Source organism: Topomyia yanbarensis, chromosome 1, assembly GCF_030247195.1.
Source record: "Topomyia yanbarensis strain Yona2022 chromosome 1, ASM3024719v1, whole genome shotgun sequence".
Classification (NCBI taxonomy): domain Eukaryota; kingdom Metazoa; phylum Arthropoda; class Insecta; order Diptera; family Culicidae; genus Topomyia; species Topomyia yanbarensis.
Window position 1 is genome coordinate 13,609,711 of NC_080670.1, and position 17,588 is coordinate 13,627,298.

Sequence of the window (17,588 nt, forward strand, 5' to 3'; positions counted from 1 at the left end):
ATAAAGACCTATTCAGATTGTATGCTCTGTATTGTTACCCACCTGAAAGCCCATCATCGACCGAGTATGAAAGTTACTTACTAAGTATTGATATCGAAATCGTGACCATCCGCATTCTTCCGTATCCTTTTCAAGTCTCACACGTGGCAACCTAGACTGTACTATCTTTCTCTTTCGGCATACATGAATGGATTCTTATCCTTTCAGCAATGTAACCCTCCCCGACACTGCTGAAATAATTCTCCAGGCAGCTTTTTTATCCTTCCTCGGTGGCGTTGGCGGACGGTAACTTTTGATCTGTTCTTCCTATCGAGGCCGAGCTTACGCAAGACCTCCCAACCCCGTACATACAAGCACTATCTCATATCATCGAATTTAAAAATGGGTTCTACGTTCGTTTTATCATCCTGTTACCCCAAACTCACACAAGCTTTTATGCTGACGGACGAAGAAAGCGCGAAAGTGGAATTTTACCCACTCCTCCCTTTTCTTCGCTGTGGGATCACATATCGGGAATTCGACCCCGCACGAACAAACGAACGAACGAACCGTACTTTATCAGACCATTAACAATCTAAGCAGCATCGGCAGTCGTCGAAATTATTAAGTAGGTGCAGTTGAATTATAGAATCAGTTTCCCTTTTAGCGCGAGGGAACAACGCATGATCCGTGAACGAGAGGGCAATCTCTACCTGTGAACCGGAAAAATATAATATAAAAGGGTAAGGAATTTCCATGTTTCGCCCTGATGGGCATGTTTCTGGAGAAAGCTTTTGTTCCGTTTTCCACCAAGAGTGAGGGTTCTCAAAGCACCATCAGGAACGGTTTCGGTAATGATTTTTTTTCAAAGGGGTGCGTTTTTTCTAAACCACTTCATCGGCTGCTTTTTTCCAGTATCTGGTCTTTGTAGTGGTACCCTTCGCAATTTTCCACTCTGCTACAGTTTAGTTTAAACTTTGGACAAAATTTGACAAGGCAATACACATTTTTCAGACACTCGTTGATGTATGTCCGCTCATATCGTCGATTGGGATGAACATCAACTCCGTCTTCCGGCCACAGCTACAGATTCCTTGCCATTTCATCAACTTTTCGATAAACTTGCTCGAAAATTCAGGATTTACTTTGATATCCTGCATGACGTCCTAACACAGTTTACGGTGCACTTTAACGCTCCGACGCCTCGGTGGTACATTCCGAGAAACGTTGGTTGAAATATTTCAGCTACTGCCACATATGGTAGTAGAACTTTATAATGTAAAAATTTGCCATAGAAATAAACTCGAACTGAAGTTCTTCGGCGTTAAAATCGCGCAGATTCCACAGAAAAAGTTGGGAATAATTTAGTTCCTGATAAAAAATAAACTACCCGTATGCAAAATTATCTACATTGACTACGTCTCATTAGAATTTCTGAAGCACAAGATTGACGATAACTTTACAACGTGGTGACTCGCAAAAATTGAAGGCTGATTGGCTGATGAGACAAGCGAAATCAAAACATGATTAGGATTAACAAGCTTATACGATGAGCAACATTCTATTCTTTCAAGGAAACATATCAGAATCGGGCACAAAATCAGTGCTAAAGAGTTAACACGAAGTTATTGCAACACAGTAAATCCACCATCAAATCTTCACAATGCTCAATGCGTGTATAAAAAATACTCTCTTCGAATTTGTTTTTAATCCTGCCTAAAATTATGGATAAACTCGGGAAATACAACTGGCGGACCCACCAACTGTTTGTGGATTTTAAAGCAGCGTACGATTCAGTGAAATGTAACGAACTATGGCAGATACTGCTTGAACATGGCTTTCCGACAAACCTGATTAAACTGATACGTATGATGCTAAACGTTAGGTCCAAACCAAGTGTCAAACTAACTGGGGAGGCATACGACTCGTTTTTGACATTAGATGTGGATTGAATGAGGGCGACGCACGCTTTTATCTATTATTCTACATAGCACGGGAACAGTGCAATACAAAGATCTGATGTGCAAAGGAAACAGAACCATTATCATAAGAAGTCACAGGTAAATAAGCATAATTATGATAATCGTACTGAAGATCTAGATCATGTAATTGCTCTTTACGCTTCCACGAGTCGAAACTGTTATTGATCAAGCATTTGAAGTAGGAGCAAGCCATGAAAACACCATTGCCACAGTCCGGTGGATTCCATATGAAAACCATAGTTTGGTGCATTTATGGGTTTATTATAGTGAAATTTGGCACGGACCATATTGAGTCTTTTTGTTTGAGACAATGAGAATATGCTCAGGTTAGCGAGTAGATGACGAAAATCAATGACTGACGCCATTTTTCAATCCATGATGGAGACTTTCGGATCGAATAAAATTCTGTATAACCCTAACAATCATGGGAATTTTTGGTATATTTGACGAGAAGATGACGAGCATCTATGTATGAGGCCATTTTGATATTCAAGATAACGACTTTCGGATGAGCTACTAGAACTTTTTATGAGAATTTGGAACAAATTTGACAAGAATATGACAGAAGTCGATGCCTAAAATTCACCATGGCGATTTCCGCTTAGGAATGGGCGATGCTGATGCGATATTTTCGCCTCGAAAAATCTATTTTTTATATCCGATTATTTCGGTTCGATGTTTGACAACATCGGTTTTATTGATTCAATAAAATCGATTTGGTGAAATCGTTTTTTCTCGGAAATTCCCATAGGAAACGAAGCGATTTTCTTCGCAATCGACTCGAAAAATCGACTTTTGTCATCCGATCTTTCCCGGTTCGATGTATGACAACATCGTTTTTTTTCATTCAGAAATCGATTTTATTTTTCAAAATGCCCATCACTATTTCCGGTTAAGCAAATTTCTCCAGAATGCAGACATTACGGGTACTTTTTTGGATAAAGCTTGACGAGTAAATGACAGAAATCATTGTGTGACACCATTTTTGTATTGAATATTGACACTTTTTGTTGAACGAAATTCACAATAATTTTAGCGAAATGGTTATTTGCGAAATCAACTTGTTAGAAGTCATTGTTTGGCACCATTTTTCAAAAAGAATATTGTGACTTCGTTTGAATGAAATTTATAATAATTTTAACAAAATAGGTATTCGGAAAAAAACTTTGGCGCCGTTCCAAAATCTAATATAACGGCTTCCGGTTGAGTAAAATACTTTTTGGTCTCAACAATATGATTTTGTTATTGGTTTGATGACGTTATTGTCAGACGTCATTTCAAAATATAAGAAAATGACCTCCGATTATGATGCCTTTCTTAAACCTTCCACCTGATAAGTTGAAGTTACATCGGTTCTATCTTTCGACAGAAAATTTCTAGTTAAAAACTGGCCTCGGCAAAGTTGTTTCTTTTAACATTTGCGACATATCCTCCTAAGATGCTCGTACTCCAAAATGTAGGTATTTAGATGGCGCTGCACAGCAGAACACATATATCAAAAATACCAAAATGAACAACTTTGCAGAAGAATTTTTTTCCTAGGATTCTTTTTCGGAAGATGGAGCTGATTTAGATCAGTTTCTGCTTCTGTAGATCACATCCACTGTTGTCGAAATAATGCTTACTTCTACTCAAAATACTTCGCCAAAGACAGCAGCAACTCACCAGGATAAATATTCAGACTGCTAGAAGTGTTGATGCCGAAAAGAGTCAACGTGGATTTTAAGCTGGCGTCAGACAACGATTTCAGTCATCTACCCGTCAACCTTATCAACTTGTGCACAAAGACGTTTTTTGGGTGATCTATAACATTTATTGAGCTTAATACTATAATGAAATTAGTGTAATGAATATCAAGTAGTATTAAAAGTGTTATGTTATGCTGGTGTTAAGTACTGTGTTCCAGGGAGCTCTTGGATGACCATAAGCGTCTATTGAACTCGACGTCTTATTCACTTTAGTATTATGAGTTCGAATGAGTTTGTGCCGCGAACCATTAACTACTGAATGACTAGTAGTTCCGTTTCTATGTCTTGACGTCTCTATTTCGGAGAGTTATCTAGATCATTGAAGTAGTATTTAAGTTTTGCACACGGCCTAACAGACTGTTCGGTAGTCAATTTTCACAAACTTATTATTCTTGCGAAAAAGATACAGTTGACCTTCACTGGACGCCGAATGCCGGTCGAATACCAATTGATCGAACAAGTCCACTCACCGTTGCTTGTATTTCATTTGACCGATCGCCATTCGACCGAAAGGGTTTCTTGGTCGAATACTGTTCGACCGAATGTCATTTGGCCGTTTGCCTAGACTTACAATAGAATTATTTAGTTTAGTTAAGCAAATTTTCGTTCCGTTGCTGTTCACGAAGGGATCCGTAAACAGAAGCGTTTATTCGCATTGCGTTTGAACAGAAAAGTTCCTTCCAGCAAAGTCGTTTGTTTTGAATAATTTTATTTTTTGCTAAATTGTTTGGTTTGACTTTATCAGCAAATACTCCAAAGAGACTCATAGTGCAAAATGCATGTAAATGGAGCTATTTGACATTCCTATAAAAAATACGTGCGGAAATGGATTATTATAATTCTCTCCTGCCCCAAAGCATACGCAGTCTAAAACTCAGATCCAAACACCAAATCGGACGCAGCTTCAAAATCAGGTTCAGACACCAGCTCGAATATATATTAAACACATCCAACTCTTATTAATTCGAAGCAATTCCGACATCGATAGAGCCTAATAGAGGTAAAGCTCATGGGACCAACAACAACAAAAAAACGATAATCTGACAACTACCACCACCGAAACCTGCCCGAAAGACTTTCCAATTAAATAATCGACAAATCACTTGCACTCGACTGGGCACTGTTCCGCTTGCGTTCGCTTACTTCAAAGCTGAATGACTACACTCTTAAACCCTCCGGCTAGAAGAGGGCGGCTCTTCCCGGAAGGACCTAAATCTACCCATCGTTCACAAGCAGCTGAATCCTCTTTTTTCCGCATCTCGATTGCCATTATCAAATTGATTTGTGATTGAACTCGCTGAAACTGGGCAACCAACGGATTGATTAAAAACCACGTTCTCCCTGCCTCTCACTCGGTCAGATAGCGAGCAAAGTCCTTGACATGATCTTCTTCTCTTCAATTATTTAATTGAAATCATCCCGGTGCCTCTTTGTCGAAGTGGTTCATTGCGTTTTTTCTCCTTCGAAATTGATTTTTACTCTTCCTTCGCGACAGCCGCAACCCGTAGTCGATTTATTTTTGGATATTAACGGTTAAAGTGGCCAAAATATAATTAAAAAAAAAAACATTCCGGCCCCCGTATGACCGAGCTTCGGTATCAAGATGATGCAGACGTAGATCAACCAACAAGTATCGAAATATAATTTTTTTTCGACCTGACAATCGCCGCTACAAGGATGGGAAGCTTGCAGTTGACTTTCCTGTCACGTTCCGGGGCTGATCTACTGCCAAAAGAGGACCCAACTGCTGCGCTCGCTGAGAGAGGCTGGGAAATCTTTTGATCCCGTACTGAAGCTGGTCCGTTGGTCGGCGAAGTACCGATTGAGGCTGGAGCGGAGGGTTATCCGCTTCAATCTCATGATTAGAAGATAAACGCGCGGTGGCAGCAGTGGGATACTTTGGGTGATAAATTGGTAAATATTAGCCATATTATGGCATCGTTTACGAGTGGGGATTCTGGCTACTTGGTGACCTGATTGCTTCCTGGGAGTGGAAATTTAATTCACTGCAATACTTCAAGCGTTACGTCGCACTACCATCGAGAGCAATTTGGTTTAATTACTGGTCGATTCGGTCAAACACATATAATCGAATCAGCAGAATTGTTCCAATTAAAATCAGTCCGTCCAGCAGTGTGAATGCAATTGTGATGACCTGGTGTCAGCTTGGTGGGGCAACTAAAGCCATCCTACTTGACTCGAGTGTCGGCTTTAATGATCTGGCGGCATGGTTGCTTGTCTGGTTGGGGACTGTAGGCATCTCCAGCAGTATAAGATTCCGGGTTTTCAAACTGTTACGATTGCTGACGGTTAAAGGAACCATCTGGCATAGTGGTTTCCGTTCTAGGTCAACATTGAGTTTTAGTCGATTAAGAACTTAATTATTTAATTCAATTGGATCAGCTTGAGACTGATATGGAAATCTTGGTGGAATTTCACGCGAACGTATTTTTAAATCTATGTGTTTTCAGATTTATGGTTGACGTCAGCTTGTTATAATGGTGCATGAAGTTAGCCCTTGAGTAATCCCAAGCTTGTCGGCCTACTTCGATTACGACATTTCAGAATCGCAAATCAAGTTATACCTATACATCCTTCGAACTTCTCATCTTACCAAACGGTACTCAATTTAACCTTAATCAAAATAAACTTTTTAAATAGTTTTTCTTATCGATTCCTGATCTTCCACAAGAGAACAGAGAACAGCTACGGAGTAGTTTCGATCATTCGGTCGTCTTGTTCAAATCCATTTCAAAGCCCAACTGGTTCTTATTAGGCACTAAATAACGATACTTGTAACTCCCATTAGCTGCCAGCTTTTATTGGAAATTATTCTCATTTCTCTGTTAAACTAGTGCCATTAAATCTTTCAAACGGAAGGGATTCCGAGGGAGCTTGCACTGTAAAAAAGCAAGTTTTACCTGACATTGTTAATTATGGAATGCAAATGTGCATTTTCTGTAAAACAAATACTGTCACCAAATTTTAGTTTGTAGCAAGTTACCCAGGCGACATCCGGTGGATTTTTTTTACTGTGCGGAAACGAGCAATGGTTGCACAAGTGGCCGTGGATAGAAATGGATATTTACACCCCGGTCCAACACTGACAATGGGAAATACTAATTCTTGCGCCCGTACTTCGTAATTTCCATTCATTAGTTCTTCGGTCGCAGCCGCGCCACTCGTTTGGAAGCCATTGCTACATCGGATGGTCTCTCGTTATGTGAAGCCTTCCGCTCGAAATTGAGTATCTGATAAAAGTCGTTTAATTTGGCAAGCAAGTTTGTCAACAATAGCCTTTCCTCACTTTCAGGTAATCTTTTAATTTTGTGCATGAAAATACCTATAACTTTAGTATGTCACAGATTTGTGTTTCGACTCGTCTCATCAGTATCTGGCAAATCGACTTGACTCAGAGGAATATATTCAGAGTCCAGAACATTTAACCTGCCTGAAAATTGTATATTTGGTGCTACGCAAAAGAGCAATGTGGGTCTAATGGGTGATATGGCTGAAAGGGTTGTTTGGATCGAAAGGGTTATTTGGCTGAAAGGGTCATTTGGCCGAAAGGGTAATTTGGTCGAAAGGTCATTTGGTCGAACGGGTCATTTGGCCGAATTGCCCTTTTGGGAAACGGTCATTTGGCCGAAAAGGGTCATTTGGGCGAATGAGTCGTTTACCCGAAAGAGTCATTTGACCGAAATGGTCATGTGGCCAAAAGGGCCATTTGGCAAAAAGGGTCAGGTCATTTGACCGAAAGTGTCATTTGGCTGAAAGAGCCGTTTAGCTGAAAGGGCCGGTTGGCCGAAATGGTCATTTGGTCGAAAGGGTAATTTGGTCGAAAGGATAATTTGGTCGTAAGGGACGATCCATGAATGACGTTGCATTTTTAAGTGATTTTTAGCACCCCCTCCCCCATCGTAGCATTTGGTGACAAACCTCTAAATACCCCCCCCCCCTGGTAATTACGTAGATTGACGGTAATTCTCCCCTCCCATTGGCCCTGTAAAATTTAAAAAAAAAATAAAAAACGATGTTAGTTATTCCCCTTTAAAAGAGCTACGTAGCATGACATGACCCCCTACCCCCCTGTCGTCACACATCATCACAAAATACAAAACTCCCCCCTCCCCCATATAATGCTACGTCATTTATGGATGATCCCTAAGGGTAGATTGGTTGAAAGGCTACTTTGGCCGAAAGGGTAATTCAGCTGAAAGGGTAATTTAACCTAAGGGTCATTTGGTCGAAGGGTCAATTGGCAGAATGGGTAATTTGGCCGAAAGGGTTATTTGGCCGAAAGGGTAATTTGAAGGAAAGGATCATTTAGCCGAAAGGGTCATTTGGCCGAAAGGATGATTTGGATGAAAGAGTAACTTGACCGAAAGGATCATTTGGCTGGATTCTAGGTGGCCAAAAGCAAATTAATCGAATGTCAATTTTATTGAAGTTGTCCTTTAGACGGACGTCAGCATATTGTGACTATCTAATACAAGGCGAATTAATTCGAAAAGCTTCGATGTTATGATTATTATTGGACCGAACAACCATAGATCATTTTATGGCCTTCTATGCGATGAGAAGAAAATACTACTGTGGCTGTTTTACGAAACAAAAGAAACCCATCACAATCTAGGAATGTTTTGATTGCAATATAAACTAACGATCAAATGACTCATTCGGTCAAATGACTCATTCGGTCAAATGACTCATTCGGTCAAATGACTCATTCGGTCAAATGACTCATTCGGTCAAATGACTCATTCGGTCAAATGACTCATTCGGTCAAATGACTCATTCGGTCAAATGACTCATTCGGTCAAATGACTCATTCGGTCAAATGACTCATTCAGTCAAATGACTCATTCGGTCAAATGACTCATTCGGTCAAATGACTCATTCGGTCAAATGACTCACTCGGTCAAATGACTCATTCGGTCAAATGACTCATTCGGTCAAATGACTCATTCGGTCAAATGACTTCGGTCAAATGACTCATTCGGTCAAATGACTCATTCGGTCAAATGACTCATTCGGTCAAATGACTCATTCGGTCAAATGACTCATTCGGTCAAATGACTCATTCGGTCAAATGACTCATTCGGTCAAATGACTCATTCGGTCAAATGACTCATTCGGTCAAATGACTCATTCGGTCAAATGACTCATTCGGTCAAATGACTCATTCGGTCAAATGACTCATTCGGTCAAATGACTCATTCGGTCAAATGACTCACTCGGTCAAATGACTCATTCGGTCAAATGACTCATTCGGTCAAATGACTCATTCGGTCAAATGACTCATTCGGTCAAATGACTCATTCGGTCAAATGACTCATTCGGTCAAATGACTCATTCGGTCAAATGACTCATTCGGTCAAATAACCGATTCGGTCAAATGTCTCATTCGATCAAATGACTCATTCGGTCAAATGACTCATTCGGTCAAATGACTCAGTCGGTCAAATGACTCATTCGGTCAAATAACTCATTCGGTCAAATGACTCTTTCGGTCAAATGACTCATTCGGTCAAATGACTCATTCGGTCAAATGACTCATTCGGTCAAATGACTCATTCGGTCAAATGACTCATTCGGTCAAATGACTCATTCGGTCAAATGACTCATTCGGTCAAATGACTCATTCGGTCAAATGACTCATTCGGTCAAATGACTCATTCGGTCAAATGACTCATTCGGTCAAATGACTCATTCGGTCAAATGACTCATTCGGTCAAATGACTCATTCGGTCAAATGACTCATTCGGTCAAATGACTCATTCGGTCAAATGACTCATTCGGTCAAATGACTCATTCGGTCAAATGACTCATTCGGTCAAATGACTCATTCGGTCAAATGACTCATTCGGTCAAATGACTCATTCGGTCAAATGACTCATTCGGTCAAATGACTCATTCGGTCAAATGACTCATTCGGTCAAATGACTCACTCGGTCAAATGACTCATTCGGTCAAATGACTCATTCGGTCAAATGACTCATTCGGTCAAATGACTCATTCGGTCAAATGACTCATTCGGCCAAATGACTCATTCGGTCAAATGACTCATTCGGTCAAATGACTCATTCGGTCAAATAACCGATTCGGTCAAATGTCTCATTCGATCAAATGACTCATTCGGTCAAATGACTCATTCGGTCAAATGACTCAGTCGGTCAAATGACTCATTCGGTCAAATGACTCATTCGGTCAAATGACTCATTCGGTCAAATGACTCATTCGGTCAAATGACTCATTCGGTCAAATGACTCATTCGGTCAAATGACTCATTCGGTCAAATGACTCATTCGGTCAAATGACTCATTCGGTCAAATGACTCATTTGGTCAAATGGCTTATTCGATCAAATGGCTTATTCGATCAAATGACTCATTCGGTCAAATGACTCATTCGGTCAAATGACTCATTCGGTCAAATGACTCATTCGGTCAAATGACTCATTCGGTCAAATTTCTGATTCGGCCGATTGCTTCTTTCTCCCAAGGCCAAATACTGTTCGGCCAAACAACATTCGGTCAAATATCTTTCGTCCAAATAATCAGACACCAAATAAATTTATTTGACCTGTTTATCGTTTAAATATAAAAGCATAAAACGATTAATCGAATAAACTACACATATCAGTTCAAAAAATAAACCAAAACCAAACAATCAAGTCAAACCTAAATTTCAACACAAGCTAATAGCAGCAGAGGTTATGCGCTCAGTAACAGGACCCCGGTACAATCAGGAAGGAATCTCGTGTCCTCCCCTTTCCCCGCACGAACACTATTTTCCTCATTCAAGGCTGTTAACGCCGGAGAACAACACAACTAAATGCCAAGGATTCCTTCCGGCACAAGAAAAAATTGCTTCCCATTCCGAGCAAATTTGGCCAAATGAAGAACGACTAGAAACTACAGGGCCAGTCGGTTGCTGACGACGATGATGTTGCCTCCAACCGTAGATAGTTAGGTACCCCTGTATCAAGTAACTGAAGCTGAATAAATACTGCTAACGGGCCTTCTGCTGGCCTACTTGTGGGAAAAGGCACTTTTGCTTGGCCCCTCCCGGAGCGGAGCCAAGAAACTATCAAGAAACTGGTTGGCTCTGTTGCCGGCGGAGCATATTTAGAAACTACTTATCCGGAATAGACTCGTGAGGCTGTATGTAAATGTAAATGCCTTAGTACTCGGAGCCGTTAGGCGGATGGGAATATCTAGAACAACCGGATGGGAACGGAATGGTCGATCTTTACTCGTGCGCGCGCCATCTGTCAGAAGGAAAAGTATGTTTATGGTAAACGGTTATGTCGGTGAATTAAATTCAAATTGTTTCTCGAGACAATTTGGCTGTAATGATTTTCGCTAGCTGCATCTGTTCAAAAGGGTAATTTCTCGTTTTCTGTTGAAATCCAAGCAGGCAGAGAAATTCAAGATGGCAGAACATTCTTTGATGGAATTTTCAAGCACTGTCTGCTTTGTTTACATCCTATTTAGCGGTGTTCTATTTTCGTCTTATTCAAACATGCTGTGAAAAATCGTAGCTAATTCGAAAATAACTGGTTTACCCAATAATATTTACGCATCGTTTAGCAAAAGTTATCGGCACTACTGCCTTAATTAAGTTCTCGTCGTTCTCAGCATGTAATACATCCCTTCAATCATCTCAAAACATCTTCATCAAACATCACAAACAAACTTTCCGCCACCTGAGACTGTCGAGCCCAAGAAATCCGCCTGCTCAGAAGCACAACGAAATTTGTTTATCCTTCAAATTAGCTCCGAAACTGAAACCATGATGAGTGTGTAAACGTCAACCCAATACAAAGCAGACAGAATCTTCCTCTTCCTTCCTCTTGGCAACCGGGTTTCAGGCAAATGTAAATGAGCTCGGTTTCAAAGCCGATCGGTCTCACATCTTCCATCCGGTCTTCCTTCCTCTAATTGGGCTTTGGAACGACATTTGATTACCGGATTAATCAAATTGTGGTTGCGCCCACCACCACCAGGTGCCAGCTAGTTGTCTGATGCTGGTCGGTGCACTTAAGTCACCCACCCGCAATGGGTCGGCAATGTTTGTGGTGCACTTGCCTGCCACAGCGCTGATTAATTCGCGTGAGGTGGTGGTTGAATCGGTAAATTTGTATTCTGACACCGCGGTTGGGGGGAATCTCGTTTCCGTCATGGGCATCGGATTCGAAGATTGCGAAGGACTGATTGAAGCCAATAATCACGGTTTGCTCGGTTGTCAAAATTACGCGATACACCCATTCGGGCTGGTAAAGCTCGTTAGGTAATTAGGTGTGTCTTTGATGAAGGTTGGAATTCGATTTCGTGGTAATTGTGGGTGATTTGCTGCGACAATGACAAGCGACCAAGCGCCTCCATTTCGTTGGAATGTATTGGAAGAGTAGGGTTGTGAACTGTGGAGATCGGAGTAGGCTATGGTTGCAAGGCCTGTGTGTCAGTCGGCAGCGAAAAAAATTCAAATATTTAAAATGCAATAAATAATGTACGTTAATCGAAAGATTGATTTGAGTTGACTGCTTTTTGTGCTTTACAGTTCCAGGTAGTGATGCAATTGAAAATGGGCCATGTGTGGATGTTTTATAGCCAAATAACTGCTCGGCATTGCCACAACTAACAAAGTGTCACAATATAGCCAACGATGATGAATAACTGATGATGATGAGGCTACTGGAGCGAGCTGTCTCATATAGTTTGGAATAAAAGCTCAACCCTGCCCATCACTGTTTCTATCTGCGAATTGTTTCAGCAGGAGTGAACATACCGGAGAGCTTTTTCTAACTCTAGTTCTATCTGTTGTCTTCAAATATTTGGATATAGGGCAGGACTTTTTGTCTTTGGCTCGAAACGGTCTATTTTGTGAACATTAGACTATGTTCCCAAAAACGAAATCATCGATAGGAAGGTAAGTTGAGGATTTAATTTTTCCTTTTCGTCTCATCAGTATCACGTCAGACTTGATGCGGGCATAACTTACTAAAGTTAGAAGTTTATGTTCTTAATGTGTCAAAAAAAAAACTCAATTTTCTTCTTAGAGGGAAGTATAGCATGAGGGGTTGGGGAAATATAGTTAGATTTGCACCGCTGTAGAGAATGAAGGTCGTCGGTATAATTCGACGCAATAATAAGAGGTCCAAGAGCAGAAATCAATCTCCCGTAACCGCAGCTATGTCGAGCAGAGTGATCGGGGTCTAACGCTCTTGAACATGTTGGGTATGTAGGAATCCGTGTAACAAAGATCGTGGAGAATGGTGTATCGATCATCACCAACTAAAATTACTAAAATTGTGAAAGTTGATCTCTATTTCTATAGTGAGTCTTATTTTGAATAATGTAAATGCGTAAAATTTCGAAATATTTAAACTCTAGCAATAAATTTTCCAAGTGATACTTACTCAATTTCACTGTAGAAGAATGATCAAATCGGTGATCACGTTCGTTGCAAAAATGCACCATTTCGTAGTTAATTGTTTCTTCAAAAATGTTCACCATAGAGAAAATAGTTAGCAAAAGATTTTCAAGCTGATCCAATTTTGAAAGATGTTCATATCAAGTTCATGATGCCAGAGAATTTTATGAACCCCAAACTAGGCTAACTGATTTGTTTACACACTAGGGTTTTTGGTGTCCCTGGAAGTGCTAAAAACTTTTTGTGCAATCTCAAATTTCTAAGACCGGAAGCTATTTGTTCCTGCTTCGTGACTGCATTTCCTCGATCTGTTATATCTGATGGCCTCTTAAGGGAAATCTTTTGGCTTTTTCAAGGAATTTCAGCTGAGGAAACAACTTTCTTATTCATATAACTTTTAGATATAATAAAAGAAGTAATTCTTTTGGATCATCTAGAGTCACCCAGCGAAAGCCACCCGATACGAGCCTGAACGGACGTAGGATTTTGTCCCGTTGTTTTGTGACTGGTCATGAATGCAAGTCCAAAAATCTTCACTGACTGGATCAAACTGGACTTTGAAACAGCCCAATCCCGTTTTCCTGCAGACCCATAAATGTCAAACTCAAATTGATGACTACGCCATTTATCTCGACTTTGTGGGTGGGTGGGTAGAGACGGTACTCCTTCGTAACGATCTTGTTTCCAGCGATGTGTTGAATATCAAATATTACTGTTATTTCTCAACGTAGTGCACTGTAATTATCAGGTCATTATAAGAGGCTACACCACTGCACAGTGGGTTTTTTCACCACAAACGTGCGAAAAATAATTCGCGCGAAAATGGTAAAGTGCGTAATAATGATGTCTTCTGGGATGTAATATGACGATCCAAGACCTTCATTTTGATGATCGATTTCTTAAATATAAAAAACAAGATGAAGTCTTCAGAAATGTTAAAGAATTTGCGAGCATCTGTAATGAAGGCCAAGTATCTCTATTTTGAGTACATTCAATTTTACAGTGCGTTGTTTGTGACACCTTACATACTTTTTCTAACATAACTTTTTAACTATTGTAGATAAAATTTCAGCATGCACCAGAAAGTTATTCGTCTTGCCGAGATGCGTTTTTCCAGAAGCCATTGTTAGTCTATTTCGTGCGACTTTGAAGTTATTGGGTAACTTTCTTCGACCAACAACCGCCTAATTGAAAAATCTGCCTTTCAGACGGATAAATCAAAAAATCATAGCAGCAAATGGCAGACCTTTCTATTTTTGAAAAGTACTTCCAAAACACTATTAACGTCAACTCATCTGTTTCAACGTAAATAACCATCACTATTTGGAAAACTACCGTTTTCAAAAAAATGGTCGATTTACTTCGCAGATATGCAAGAGCAGCCAATGTTGGAATAAACAAGGATGTCCATTTTGATAATTCAAACCTTTTAAAGGAACATACCTAACTTGTCAGGATGATATTTAAGAGGTTACATTAATTAATTGGCTTCTAATGGGACATCCACAAACAATAAGTAATAATGGTGAAAATATTTAAAACGAAAACTGCGTCTTCAGCAAAGTTGTTGTGAACAATTTTTTCGAAGATATAATTTTATATGTACTAGCAAATTCAACGACTTAGGCGTAATTAGTGAATGGCACGATTCTGTCAGGAAAAAAACCACTATGCGCTTCAAATTTTTCTAAATTTTTATTTTCTTTTACTCTTAAATGTGCTTTAGAGTCTTAAAAATGATATACCAAAAATATTCAAATTTTCAATTCTGCAACAACACCTCTTGTGTACATCCCCAGCGTACAGAAAACTTTGTGTTCATTTCGATTATAGGGGCTTCAACCTTTTTGGGGTTGGAAAAATCTGTTTGGAAAATTTCTAACCCTATGTGCGGGTTTGGGAATCGAACCCAGGTGAGCTGCGTGTAAGGCACTCGATTTACTAATTGCGTTACGCTCGTCCGTCCGAAAATTTCGCGAAGAATCAAAGTATATTCAAAACATCGCTTGCTAATGTTAGAATGAATCGAAAAAAAAGTTCTAGTTTAAAAATTAGGGTAGAGAAATCATAAAAGGTAAAAGATTAGAGCTACCTAGATCGCTGTAAGTTTATAGATATACTATCTATTCGCCGGGATGTCTCCAAATTAATTTTAATGTTATAATCTCTAATCGGGTTTCTACTAACGAAACAGTTCATCATACGATTTCTCGTGAAACAACCACTAACGGCGCCACAAGAAGAGGCTGCTCGCAGAAAGCAGCTAACATTAAAGGTCTACTTCCACAGGCGGCCGACCAACCATAAAAAGTGAAAAAGTTAATACAAACGCCAAAATGCCTTGTGTTTGACAACATCACGATCGTGTCAGCGATCCGTTTTTAGCTTTCTACCCGCCCAAAGACAAGCTTTTAATAGTAGTTTAGAGAGAAAATTTCACGACGTTCTCGCGTGGTAAACTGGCCAACGCAATTTATTAATGATCTACTGTTCAACATCGCATATCACTTATACATTCCAGCTACTGTTGTCGAAATCGACGGCGTACGAACCGAAGAGTACGGAAATAAGACAAAAATCTAAGTGGTGGCGTGACTTCGAAAAATTCGTCAAAACCTAAAATGCTGTTTTAATTAGTTAAAAAAAAACTATGAGGATCATTTTCGAACGCCGAATAGAATTGTACTTTTTGTGAGATGTAGACTATCCTTGATGGCCACCAATATGGCGGCCGAAATGTTCAGTTTTCTTTGTTTAGATAAATAACGTCTAAGCGTCGGAGTTTAGTTCTATTACTTTTTCGGATAAGTTTTTGGTTATGAAGAAGCAATGATTTCGATATGTATGGTTTAATGATTAAACCACCTATAAGTGATACAGAAATTTTCTTCCCCAAAACGATTTAGATAGACCGTTCTTGTCTTCGGAATTTTTTTTAGATATTATTATAAGTCACGTTGCCGAAGATAGCATGTTTATACGTTTTATCTTTGTCGTGGTATGGATCATGTTATTGAGAGGACCGCTTTAAATTAGTTGTTAAACATTAGCTATTTTTCTACAAACCTTTACACTGGCATTCCTTATCAAAAACCTTTGCTGAGAAAGGTAAGCAGCTATCTATTAAATTAAATTAAGGTGTTTCATTATCATGCCATGTCCAATTGACCATACGTATTAAGTCCTATATTAACTAGAAATTAGCACTAATATTGGATCAATTGTTATTTTTCTTTGCTTCGGTTCTATATGTTATAACCTGGCGGCCATTCGACTATTTTTCGCATTAGAAAAAGCTGTAACCATATCTCCGACGTTGGGAATCGAAGCCAGGTGAACTGTGTACAAGGTAATCGACTCACTAACAACTCTATACCCACGGAAAGGTGCTTCCGTAGAATCACTGTCACTAGCACAATTTTAAATTTTGTGTGAAGAAAATTTAGAAAAGTTTTGTTCAAACGGTACATTATAATATGGATATTGATTGAACAAAAATTTATTTCCACTCGCTGTGTCAATAAAAATTAATATATCCATATCTCATGTCATATGCGATTCTGGATTTGTTCTATGTTTCTATGATTTCGAAACCAACGCAGCATGGCCAAAGGTCTCTAATAATCAATTCCAAATTATTTTATCCAACAGTTGCATGAAGTTAGATTTCCGGACTAATCAGTTGTTATCAGTTTCATTTTCTGAAAAATGCATTTCAATGAATTGCAGACGTGAGAACATCGTATAAAAGATATCACTTCTCACTTTTAGGTGATTTACTTATAGATTTCACGAAAAACAATGTTCAATCAAAATAAAAGTAATATCAACTTAATCCATTCCACCTAATTTATCTTAGATTACTTTCCTGTACCATGCGTCTATTGAAATTAATAAAAATCGTCTTTGACGCATCTAAACCTTCCGAAACTTTTCAAAAAAAGAAAAGTAAACATTTTGTTCTCCATACATATTTGTTCTGAAGTCATTCTACGTCTTGAGCTTCGAAGCGTCGCGAAAACCTATTCAATTCTTCTGAAAATCAAAAATATTAAAAAATTATATTTTTTGTGAGGTTTTGGTCTGCCTTCGTCCACTGTGCCATATTTTCTCGTATTTCAAAAACGCCAACGCAATTGTGAAGGATCCAGGATTTAACATCGAATATCATGTATACATTCCAGCTGGTGTTGTCGAGATCGACGGCGTAATAATTGAAAAGTTCGCGCAAAAAGATGACAACCGAAAAATCGAAACTGATTTCAAGGTGGATTCATGAAAGAATGCTTGAGTTCGCATTTGGTGGGATCTAGAGGCCTCACGAGCCCCTCCCCTGTTTAAAATTAGATGAGATTTTGGAAGAGTTTCCAATGAAACCGGGCCACTATTTGGTCGTGGGTTTAGAAGATTTTTTCTCAATCGACAATGCCCAATAATACTGA